The sequence below is a fragment of the Pongo abelii genome, chromosome X, assembly GCF_028885655.2.
Source record: "Pongo abelii isolate AG06213 chromosome X, NHGRI_mPonAbe1-v2.0_pri, whole genome shotgun sequence".
NCBI lineage: Eukaryota > Metazoa > Chordata > Mammalia > Primates > Hominidae > Pongo > Pongo abelii.
In genome coordinates this window covers 3,596,105-3,609,058 of record NC_072008.2, presented here as the reverse complement: position 1 = coordinate 3,609,058, position 12,954 = coordinate 3,596,105, and the positions used below count along the sequence as shown (strand labels likewise).

General features: G+C 45.9%; 1 long non-coding RNA gene across 1 annotated transcript in view; it reads right to left on the bottom strand.

Annotated features, from left to right (window-relative positions):
* Window positions 1-3,179: 3,179 nt before the first annotated feature.
* Window positions 3,180-12,954, bottom strand: part of LOC112131037 (uncharacterized) — a 97,941-nt gene continuing 88,166 nt past the window's right edge. Inside the window, exon 3 of the long non-coding RNA XR_008518001.2 lies at window positions 3,180-3,471. This is a non-coding gene — a long non-coding RNA (uncharacterized LOC112131037). The remainder of the gene's footprint in view (window positions 3,472-12,954) is intronic.

Genomic DNA, 12,954 nt, shown 5'->3' with positions numbered 1-12,954 from the left:
AACACACACGACCACATTGCTACAAGGCTAAAATCTCTTGCCTTACTCAAGCATCAACGTTTTCAATCTCCTATTTTCTTAAGCCCTCAATGAAGCCTTCCAAGAGCTTGCCTATGTTTAATTTGCATTCCGAAACAGAGAATCTAATGTGTTTTAACATTGTCTGCTTCAGCTGAAAAGGAAACTGTAAATTTATACAGTCTGGTTTAAAAAAAAAATTGGCCATTGCATCTAAATAAGTCTCCTCCGGAAAGAGGCTGGGTGGCGCCCCTCCCCCTCCTCCCTCTTTCACTTCCCCTCCCCCCTCCCTCTTTCACTTCCCCTCCCCCTTCTCCCTCTTTCACTTCCCCTCCCCCTTCTCCCTCTTTCACTTCCCCTCCCCCTTCTCCCTCTTTCACTTCCCCTCCCCCTTCTCCCTCTTTCACTTCCCCTCCCCCTCCTCCCTTTTTCACTTCCCCTTGTCCTCCCTCCCTCACCTCCCATCCCCCTCCCTCCTCCTCCCCTCCCCCTCTGCTTTTTACCCCCTCCCTCCTCCTCTCCTCCCCCTCTGCTTTTTACCCTCCCCCTGCTCCTTCCCTCCTCCCCTCCCCCTCCCCCGCTGCTTTCACCCCCTCCCTCCTTCCCTCCCCCTCTGCTTTCACCCCTCCCTCTTCCTCCCCTCCCCCTCTGCTTTTTACCCTCCCCCTCCTTCTCCCCTCCACCTCTCCCCTCCCCATCCTTCTCTGCTTTTCACCCCCTCCCTCCTCCCCCCTCCTCCTCCGTTTTGCACCCCTCTCTCCTCCGCCTCCCCTTCCCCCTCCTCCTCTGCTTTTCATCCCCTCTCTGTCCCTCCCTTCCCCCTCCTAGCCTCCCCTCCCTGCATTGGAGTTTAGGCCACAGCCTCCCTCCTCCCTCTTAGTCTTCCAGCCTCCTCCCTTCCCCTCCCCTCTCTTCTCCCCTCCCCCAGGATCAGACTTGGGGCCGGTCTGTGCCAGCGCCCTACAGGGACCGGGAAAGAATTACCGAGGACCTTAGAAGAGCTGCGCACTCGCAGCGCCCCGCCCCCACGCCGCCGGCCGCCCGCGCGCGGGTGTCTCCCTGTGCTCCCAAAACACGGCTCAGGTTCACCGGGTCCTCCCCCGGGGATCTCAGGGCTGTTGGGGGGTGCTGTGGTTCCCAGAACGCCGCGACACTCTGAAACAGGAAAGGGGACGGCAGAGGGGTCCTGCTGCGGGGGAGCCCTTGAGAAGGCCTGGGGGGAGAGGAACTTGGGGACAGAGGTAAAGAAGGGAGTCTCTGGGGGTGAGGAAGTGCCTGGGAAGGGCACGAGGAGGATTTGGGGAAGGGAAAATCAGGCCCAAAGTTTTAGGGCTCCGTCTCTACTGAAGGTCAAAAAGGGTTCCTGCAGGGCAGTGGGCGACCTGCTCCTGACGACCCCGCCCTATAATTAAATCCCTGAGTAAGAACACTCCAGAGTTGGGGCTCAGTAGCTGCCGTGTGCACCTGCGCATCAGACGCCCCCTAAGCGTACCCCTGGAAGCCTCTGATTCTGTGTCATCACGGCAGGAGGGGATTCGAGAGTTTTGGAAGACGCCAGGATGACGTTCTTAAGCCATCTGATGGGTGAAGGGGCTTCTTCACTCCGCTGTAGCTTCACTACTTAGATGTTAAAGCGTCTTCTCTTCCTAATAAAAAACAAAGTGTAGCCACCTTTCTGTCCAAGAAAATAAAAATTCCCAGAGAAAACCGACGTTGACGTTTGCATTCATAACGTGCCTGTCGTTTTCCTCTGTGTGGAAGAATTTTCCCATCCAAAAATGGGAGTTGAGGGCGGAGGTGAGGTAAATAATAAAATCGGGCTCACTCTGTATAAATAGTTCAGCATTCCGATGTGGTTACCTAGTATTAAAAAATAAATATTTTTCTAGGTCACTAAATATTTTTCAAAATTATACTTTAAATGAGGGCTTCAATTCCACCGCGTGTAATTGTATATGCCAGAATGTAGTAACCATATCCCTCTTGCACAGTATTCCTCTTGTTTAACATTTAAGGACGGTATCCTAAGTTATTCCCCATCGTGTAGTCACATAAGTCACCTTTTTCTTCACTAGCTTCAGTGCAAGAAATGAATACAGTTTCCTCTGCACCATGGGTCCGTCTGTTGCCATTGCCTGCACTGGGGTTGTTTGGAATTCCTGTTTGAAACTTTCTAGAGTTAAAGGCAGAAAACATTGGCCAAGTTTCCAAGCCTAAAGCTGATTCTTGACCTTAGTTAGACCTTATGTCAGAAAAGAGGGTGACAGCTACTTGGGAAGCTGAGGTGGGAGGATTGCTTGAGCCTGGGAGGTTGAGGCTGCAGTAAGCCATGATCGTGCCACCGTGCTCCCTCCTGGGTGACAAAGCGAGACCCTATCTCAACAAAAAAAAAAAAAAAAAAAAAAGAGGGTGAGCAAAACAGGACAGTAGGGGGTGCTCCAGGTGTCTGGGGGGCATCGCCAATATCCTAATATCCCAGAGCCTCGGGAGGAGCCCTCTCTCCCAAAGCACTGCCCGCCACGTTCTGGGGATGTCCTGCAAAGCCTAAATATTGGCGGTGGGGAGCGGAAATGTTCCCTTCTGTTATATTCTCTACTAAAGTGTTTTGTATGTTGATATATATACATATGTGCGTTTTAGCAGGATAGTGGATTTTATTTTTTCTTATTTTTGAGATGGAGACTCACTCTATTCCCCAGGCTGGAGTGCAGTGGCACGATCTCAGCTCACTGCAACCTCCACCTTCCGGGTTCAGGCAATTCTACTGCCTCAGCCTCCTGAGTAGCTGAGATTACAGGCGCCCACCACCACGCCCCGCTAATTTTTGTATTTCTAGTAGAGATGGTGTTTCACCATGTTAGCCAGGCTGGTCTTGAATTCCTGACCTCAAGTCATCCGCCCGCCTCGGCCTCCCAAAGTGGTAAAATTACAGGCGTGAACCAGGACACCCGGCCCTGAGTGACTTTTTTTTTCTTCTTTGAGATGGAGTCTCGCTCTGTCACCAGGCTGGAGTGCAGTGGCGCCATCTCATTTCACTGCTCCCTTGAACGTCCAACTCCCTGGTTCAAGGGATTCTCCTGCCTCAGTCTCCCGAGTAGCTGGGACTACAGGCACGTGCCACCACGCCGAGCTAATTTTTGTATTTTTAGTAGAGACGGGGTTTCACTATGAAGGCCAGGATGGTCTCATGATCCACCGACCTCGGGCTCCCAAAGGGCTGGGATTAAGGGTGTGAGCCACCGTGCCAGGCCAAGATGAAAGGCACAAATCTCAACGTGGGACATGATTTTCGGCGTCACAGTGAAAGAAAACAGTCACGTGTTAATGATGAAGTTCACAGGCCTCAAAGCTCATGGCCTGAGTTGATGAAGAGTCCCCCAGGTGGCTGGCGGTTGGCTTGAAGGAACCTCTCTTTCTGCGTCCATCACACAACTTGATGAGGAATATTGAATACTGAACATAAAAAGAAGAAATTTGAGAACAATACACAGCCTTGCCTTCCACAAATCATCACCCCTTGACTTCCATTTCTTTAGTAAGAAAGAATTAACTCCAGAGCCATTCTGGTATCTTCAGAATGCTGGCTCGCATAGTGGACCTTCAGTTCTTTTAATCAATAATCAATAATTTAATCAATAATATCAGTGTTACAATGTGATCAACCATATCTGTCTACCCAAGAGAAATGAAAACATGCATCCACAGATTCCTAGATGAAAGCTCACAGCAGTATCACCCATGAGAGCCAAAAAGTGGAAACAATCCAAATGCCCATCAATGGATACATGGATATACAAAATGTGCTCTATCCATACAATGGATATTATTCAGCCATAAAAAGAAATGAAGTTCTGAAATGCTAAAACGTGGTTGAACCTTGAAAACACTATGCTAAGACGCAAAAGGCTACATATCGTATGATTTATTTTATAAGAAATGTCCAGAACAGGCTAGAGACAGAAAGTAGATTAGTGGTTGTTGCTGGTGAGGGGAGGACAAGGATGGGGAGAGACTGCCAGTGGGCACAAGGTTTCTTTCTTTCTTTTTTTTTTTTTTTTTCTTTTTTGAGACGGGCCCTTGCTCTGTTGCCCAGGCTGGAGCGCAGTGGCTCAATCACAGCCCACTGCAGCCTCAACTTCACAGGCTCAATTGATCCTCCTACCTCAGCCTCGCTAATAGTTGGGACCACAGGGGCACACCACCACACCTGGCTAATATTTGTGTTTTTGTAGAGATGGGGTTTCTCCACATTGCCCAGGCTGGTCTCAAACTCCTGGACTCAAACGATCCCCTCGCTTCAGCCTCCCAAAGTGCTGGAATTACAGGCATGAGCCACTGAGCCCAGCCTGCACCAGGTTTCTTTTTGGGGTGATGGAAATGTTCTAAAATTAGATTACCATCAGGATTGCACAACTCTGTAAATTACTAAAAACAAAACAGTGAATTATGCAGTTACAATGGGTGAATTTTACGCTATGTAAATTGTATCTCAAGAAACTCTTTTTGAGTTTGATTAACTCTCAAGTTTAAAAATGTTATAGTGTTGGCCGGGCGCAGTGGATTACTCCTGTAATCCTAGCACTTTGGGCTGCCGAGGCAGGTAGATCGCTTCAGCTCAGGAGTTCGAGACTAGCCCAGACAACACGGCAAAACCCTTGTCTCTTAAAACAAACAAACAAACAAACAAAAAACAATAAAAAGTTATAGTGTAACAGATCATTTTTGCAGGCACTGTCTCCAAGTGAAAAAAGGCCCCTATTATAGACCTATTAAAGGCAAAATACCTTCAGGATAGGCCACTCTAAAGCTAGCATGTGCTAGAGCAAATCTGTGACAAATCCTGGCTTTTTCTTCAAGACCACTTCTCTGCTTTCCTACTTGGGTCTAAGCCCTCGTTGCTTTGTGAATGCACTTGATCTCAGTCCTTCCAGCCTTTTCTGCCTTCCTGCTGGTTCCCAAGACACTCTGCACCAGATCATCTTTGCCATGGTGTTTCGCTGCCTTTCCCATATGCCATACAAAATCATCCATAAATTGCTGGGCACGGTGGCTCACACCTATAATCCCAGCACTTTAGGAGGCTGAGGCAGGCAGATCACTTGAAGCCAGGAGTTCGAGACCAGCCTGGCTAACATAGCAAAACCCTGTCCCTACTAAAAATACAAAAATTAGCTGGGCGTGGTGGCACATGCCTGTAATCCCAGCTACTCGGGAGGCTGAGGCAGGAGAATACCTGAACCACGGAGGTGGAAATTGCAGTGAGCTGAGATGGCACCACTGAACTCCAGCCTGGGAGACCCAGCAAGACTCTGTCTTTAAAATAATGATAATAATAATAATAATAATATTATTATTATAAATATATAATCATTATATATTTATATATAATATATAATAATTATATATAAAATATAAATATATAATATATAATAATTATATATATAATATAAATATATATAATATATAGAAAATATATATATTACATAATATATAATATATAGAAAATATATATATTACATAATATGTAATATATAGAAAATATATATATTACATAATATGTAATATATAGAAAATATATATTTACATAATATGTAATATATAGAAAATATATATATTACATAATATGTAATATATAGAAAATATATATATTACATAATATGTAATATATAGAAAATATATATATTACATAATATGTAATATATAGAAAATATATATATTACATAATATGTAATATATAGAAAATATATATATTACATAATATGTAATATATAGAAAATATATATTACATAATATATAATATATAGAAAATATATATATTATATAATATATAATATAAAAATAATATATAAAAATAATAAAATAATAATAATAATAATAATACCAATCCATCAATTTATGTCCCTGGTGATGTATGAGGTTAAGCCCTGCCTCCTGAGGCTTTCCTTGAACTAACCTCATCTGACTAGCGTGGGCTCTTCGGTGGTTCCTTCTCCCCCAGGAAACTCCCATCCACAGTAAGAAGAACATTTCACACAGAAACACAAGACCCACATACACATATATGTGACCAAAATGTGACACGATGCTCGTGAACTTATCCTTCCCCTTGCCATGGGCTCATTCTACAATTTTCTGGGCTATCCACTTCCATTTAATGCTTTCAGTGCTAGTCACTACCCACTCAACTGAATGCACAACCGACTAATTTTTGAGATACGCACCTCAGCAATTTAAAAAGCACCGGTCTAGACCAGTGGCCCTCAGCCAGCAGGCATTTTACCCCAGAAAGGATATTAGGCAATGTCTGCAGACTTTTTGAGTTGTCTCAAACAGGTGCGGGGGGTGCTCTTGACATCCCATGGGTGGAGGCCAGGGATGCTGGTCAACCCCCTACTGTGCACAGGACGGCGCCACCACAGAGCATGCTCCAGTCCCAAATGTTCACGGTGCTGACATAGAGAAACTGTGGTCTCAACTACAGAAAAGGCTCTAGTCTCGACCTGGTGCAGTGGCTCACCCCTACAGTCCCAGCACTACGGGAGGCCAAGGCAGGCAGATTGCTCGAGCTCAAGAGTTCGAGACCAGCCTGGGCAACATAGTGAGACCCCATCTTTACAAAAAATACAAAAATTAGCTAGGTGTGGCCGAGCGTGGTGGCTCATGCCTGTAATCCCAACACTTTGGGAGGCCAAAGCAGGCGGATTACTTGAGGTCAGGAGTTCAAGACCAGCCTGGCCAACATAGTGAAACCCCATCTCTACTAAAAATACAAAAACTAGCCAGGCGTCATGGCGGACCTGACGCCTGTAATCCCAGCTACTCAGGGGGCTGAGGCAGGAGAATCTCTTGAACATGGAAGGCAGAGGTTGCAGTGAGCCAAGATGGCGCCACTGCACTCAGCCTGGGCAATAGAGCGAGACTCTGCCTCAAAAAAAAAAAAAAAAAAAAAAAAAAAAAAAATTAGCCAGGCATGCATGGTATCAGGTGCCTGTAGTCCCAGCTACTCGGGAGGCTGAGGCAGGAGGATCGCTTGAGCCCAGGAGGCAGAGGTTGCAGTGAGCTGAGACCACACCATTGCACTCCAGCCTGGGGGATAGAGTGAGACCCTGTCTCAAAAAATAAACAAAAAAAAAAGAAAACGCTCCAGTCACTTCATTGACTAAACAGATCTTGTAGTTAACTATAAAATAAGTTGGAAGGAGAATTCTCAGTAATGAATAAAAGAGAGCTTGTTCCTGCCTCTCCTTCCCCCTTCTCACCAATATCTCCATGCTTGATGTTATTAATCCCATGTGTGCCATGTAGAACCCAGCCAATGCTGGATCCCAGCCACAGTCTCTGACTGTACAGTTATTATTTAAATGAGGGCTGATTTGCAGTGGATTTGCACAAGCGTCAGTTGCCTTAGCTTACGTGGAGGGGTATTGGTCCTATCCCTTGGTCACTGCCTCCTGCACAGCTAACCCCACTTACCCCACATCTAAACCATGTGTCCTGTGATGCTCCAGTCTGGCCCCACATTGGGGGCACTCTGGGAGCTTCAAACACTCCCACCACCCAGGTCCCACTGACAGAGACTGGGGTTTCATTGGTCTGGGGTGTGGCCTGCACATCCAAATTCTTGAAAGCTGCCTGTCAATTTTTTTGCCTTTTTGTACGGGCAAGGTTGGAGCTTCGTGATACACTCCTTCCAACACTGCCAAGGCAGGGCTGCATGCCTCCACTTTGCTCCCATTATGAACATTCTCAGACTGCACGTTCCTCTGTATTTTATGATAGAGACAAACCCACAATCGCCTTTTGGGAGGCATTCTCCTATAAGTTAATATTCTGAATTCTGGTTCATGGAAGCTTCTTCTGGGGAAGAAATAATGCTAGATTATTGCTGGGGAATGGAACTAAATAACACTTGTAAAAATAGATTCGTTTATGTAAGTCAATCCCGGCACCACTGGCATTTGGGACTAGATAATTCTATTGTAGGGGGCTGCTCTGTGTATTGTAAGATGTTTGGCAACATCCCTGGTCTCCACCACTGAATGCCAGGCGCGCCCCCCATTGTGACAACCAAAATTGTCTCCAGACATTGTCAAATGTCCCCTGGGATGGGAGGAGCAAAATTGCCCCCAGTTGAGGATCACTGACTTAAGAGTATACAGAAATGTATTTCTGCTTTGCTGATTTTTAACTACATGAAAAAATATATATATATATATATATTCTCAAAATATTTTCCAACCAATTATGTAATACCAAGTGTGCTGTGTTTTATTGAGGTGGGAGAAAGAACCATGCCTATTCACTGAGGTTACATGGATAACTGCTTTAGAAGATCCATTGGTAGACTGAGTTCTGCAAGGAAATAAAACATTTCTAAATTTAAAAAAAAAGAAGAAGAAGACCCATTGTTAAGAATAACTGGAAAAAAGACACAATTCCATTCGCAGCAGAGCATGGTAATGAGCTCAATGAAATTAGCAAAGACCAGGGATCTGGCCAGTCCTTGTTCCCGCTGCTGGCTGCCGACCAGTCCCTGGGGCACGTCCTGAGTGCCATTCTGCCTTCTCACTACACGTTCCTGTCTTTGGGAGAATCATGGGATCTCTCCCCTTGCTGAAGTTGTCCCTTCAAACACCAGGAGAGTAGCCCCGCCTATGAGGAACAAGACGTGGCAGTTGGGGACAGTGTGTCACTTCTACATTACAGGGAGCTGTTGCGCATGATTCCATCCAACTGCTTGTCCCTGCACAGAGCTGCACTGGGGAAACAAATAATGCATAACTATTTTTAAAAAGAAACAGAGCATCCATGGATTTTTAAAATTTAATGTGCAACATTTATAGAACTATGTTAGGAATTATAAACTATGTTAAGTGAGCAATTAGCCATCTGAATTCTTTCCCTGTGAATTGTTTGTGGGGGAATGAGTCATCCTTTTCCCCTTTCTTGGACCTGCATGCATCATCCTGCAGTGGAGCGATGTGTTCATATATGACTTACACATGGGACCAGCTGCATGATTTGTGGGGCACAGTGCAAAATGTAAATTTGGGGTCCTTTGTTCAAAAGCAGAAAAGAAAGATTTTTCCTTCCCCCCTCCCCAGTCGTTCTGGACCTGTCATGGTGTTTTTTCACTTATTCTTATTATTATTAGAGACAGGTTCTTGCTTTGTGGCTCAGGCTAGAATACAATGACACAATCATAGGTCACTGCAGGCTTGACATCCTGGGCTCAAGCAATCCTCCCGCTTCAGCCTCCCAAGTAGCTGGAACTAGAGGCACACACTCCTGTGCCTGGCTTTTGCTTTTTACTTTTAATGCAGCACCTCTTTGGGCATAGGGATACTCAGAGAGCCAGTGTGGACTCTCACAGGCTCCCGGGGTCCCACCCACGACTTGGCAGGTGGGGCACATGCCTGCTGACCTGAACCTCTCCGCGCCTGCCAGAAGGCAGAGAGTAGCCGCATCATTGGATGGGGGCAGGGAAATGGAGCACAGAGGGTCCAGCCTGGGAGGCAGGGAGGTGGCACCTCCAAGCCCTGCGCTCATGCTCCACTGTCCCGTCAGACCGTCGCTTTCGAAATACAAACTCAAAGACAACATGATGAGGCATTGCAATATGGAGGCTGCAGAACATTAAACCAGTCCACGTGGGACTGAACTGTCACAAGGCAGCAAAGCTGGCCCTGCTTACACATAAAATACTAGCTAATCTCTATATAATCAGGGAAAGGATACATTAGAGTGTTTTCCAAATCACAAGCATGACACTATAACCAGCTACCCAAAACATTCCTACTTTTAGGTTAAAATTTACATTTTAGTCTCCTTGACGTCTGGGTATTCGGAAAAAAAGAAAAAAAATTAACGTTTTAGGCACTTCCATTTTTCTCGAGAGCCAAAATTTTCCTTTTGTTTTCATTATTAATGTCTATACAACGAAAACATGCATCGTACATTTTTAAAATCGACTTTCTTTTTGCTGTTTTTGCCATACATTTCTTGATTGGTTTGTAAAACAGCCAAAAACAACTGAGGAGTGGTAGCTTATGCTATGACCAAAAAATATACATTTCACAAAATTAAGTTGTCCCACGCTTGAAAATAAAAAATCATTTGCCAGTGACTTTGAATGTGGCTAAGCAGTGTGGCTTGCCAATGATGAGGTGTGATGGTAAAGGACTGTCACGCTAAACTTGTCTTCTTTCATTTGATGTCAGTTTCTCAGAGTAGGGACCTTGAACCACCTGTACTGAACTTGGAACCACCTCAACCTGCCCAGCTCCATGGATCCCAGCTCCAGGCTGAGATCTTAGGTGACTGCCTTTGTAACATGCACCACAGATGGCTGAAACACACCCACAGTTTGAGACCCACTGTCTGGTCTAACATCACTCTGTCCCCAGAATTTTTTTTTTTTTTTTTTTTTTTTTTTTTTGAGACAGAGTTTCGCTCTTGTTGCCCAGGCTAGAGTGCAGTGGCGCGATCTCGGCTCACCGCGACCTCCACCTCCCACGTTCAAGCGATTCTCCTGCCTCAGCCTCCCGAGGAGCTGGGATTACAAGCATGCGCCACCACGCCTGGCTAATTTTGTATTTTTAGTAGAGATGGGGTTTCTCCATGTTGGTCAGGCTGGTCTCGAACCCCTGACCTAGGTGATCCGCCCGCCTCGGCCTCCCAAAGTGTTTGGATTACAGGCGTGAGCCACTGCACCCAGCCTTGTACCCGGAAATTGAGAACAACACAAGCCCCTCCCAGAAACACTACACATCCTCTCTAGTTGTGGCTGCTGAACTCACTCTGACACATTCCTTGGCTGAAATACCAGCAAGCCACAGACACACCTTGCCTAAAGGTGTCCACAACACCACTGATGCAAGCAGTCGCACAGCAAAATTTTGCGGCCACAGGGATCCACCTCCTGGCCCACAACTCACGTCTCCGGCCGCATTGGGTTCCAAGTGCGCTCAGGAGTTAATCACACACCCTTTCTTCTTGGCTTCTCCCCCTCTCCTGAGGCAGGTATTACAAATACAAACACCCATTTCCTTCTCTGTGTTTATGCTTTCTTGGCACAATTCCTACTTGAAAGGTAGGAACAAAAATTCGAAATGCAAATACCCTCAGCTCAGGAATCACATTCCTATCTTTTCTTAGGAGATGACTTGTTTTTAACTTTAAAAAATCCTCAACATAAAAAAATCGTTTTTTTTACATTCTTGAGACAGAAATCTGCTAACTTGGCAAATTTTTTTAAACGTATTCCTTTCATTGTGGTCACACACCTCTCTTTTCTAGGGGCAGCAGTAATTTGCATTAGACACGATGCACACTTGCTTTCATTTCTCAGTGTCTAAAATACCATCTTCTTGTCACTTCTCTTTATCAAGCCATGCACCTAACAATGACTTGTTCGCTCCAGGAGACTCAGGAAAAAGAGCTGCTGGTCCTTGTTTTATCTGCACATTTCTTGAAGGATCCCATCCAGCAAAACCTCGCCTGCCTTCCCTGGAATTTTAATTTTGCCCCAGGTTGTGTGTTGGTTTTATTATTTAAACAAATTTTAAATTACAAGAGCACAAGGAGCCCTAGAAGCAAAAGAAACTATACAGATGACTGCTTAGAAGCTTTCATAAATTCTGCAAGGTGGTGATAACTGTCGATGACTCGGCAGGTTTTTCGGAGAAATGTACAGGAAGCGAAACCCACTGCGCGTCTAACGGGTCTAGTATGTCATTGTGCAACGTCCCACAGGACTTCAATGTCCTCAGAGCTATTTTGTGACCTACACACTGCATGGAGATGCCCCACCCGCTTTGATCGCACCCTCTAGCAAAAGAGATTCCCCTGCAGCTTGAATGGGGCAAAGTAAGTTCTTTGAAACAACAACCAAAAAAGATGCGGGTTGGGGAGAAAAGCCTGGCTCTTTCCCCAGACTCTCTGGGTAGCGCAGCTTTCCTTTTTTCTATCCTCCTGGCTTTTTGTTCTCCATCATTACTCTAAGTCAGCAAGGAAGAAATGGCAAGGGACTCCGGAAAAACATGCGTGATAGGGTGCCTGAGCAAAAGGCAACATTTCATCAGTTCTTTTTATGAATCAATCTTTGATTTGGGGACGCACTGTCCAAAGTGAACGACTCCTTGGAGATTTGCCTGGTAAGAGAGAGACATGTAGTAAACCAATTCAAGGTCAGGCAGATAGGGCTTGGGTTGCATAGGTTTTTGCAGCCCAGCCCCCAGGCTCTCCACTCACCCTACAGCACGCATTAGCTGCGTGTCTCTTTGCATAGAGTCACTTTTCATAAGAATCCTAAGGTGCAGGGGAGCAGCCGCCAAGGACAGCTGCCCAAAGTAGCCTGCTTCCAGGACTGCAAAGAAATGGAAAGACCAGCATGAAAGGACCCAGTCATGGCCTGGCACAGTGGCTCACACCTGTAATCCCAGCACTTTGTGGCCGAGGCGGCCGGATCACTTGAGGTCAGGAGTTTGAGACCAGCCTGGCCAACATGGTGAAACCCTGTCTCTACTAAAAAATACAAAAATTAGCCGGGCGTGGTGTCACGCACCTGTAATCCCAGCTACTCGGGAGGCTGAGGCAGGAGAATCGCTTGACCCCAGGAGGCAGAGGTTGCAGTGAGCCAAGATGGCGCCACTGCACTCCAGCCTGGGTGACAGAGTGAGACTCTATCTCAAAACAAATAAAAAGAAAAAAGAAAAAGAAAGAAAGAAAAGAAAAGAAAAAAGAAAGGACCCAGTCACACCAACTAACCCATCGATGTCCAACGGGGGGCTACGCTTGGTTACAAAACACATACCTGCATGTTGAGAACCATACAAATAGAAGCGTGTGGGCCAGGCACAACGGCTCACGCCTATAATCCCAGCACTTTGGGAGGCCTAGGCGGGCAGATCACCTGAGGTCAGGAGTTCGAGACCA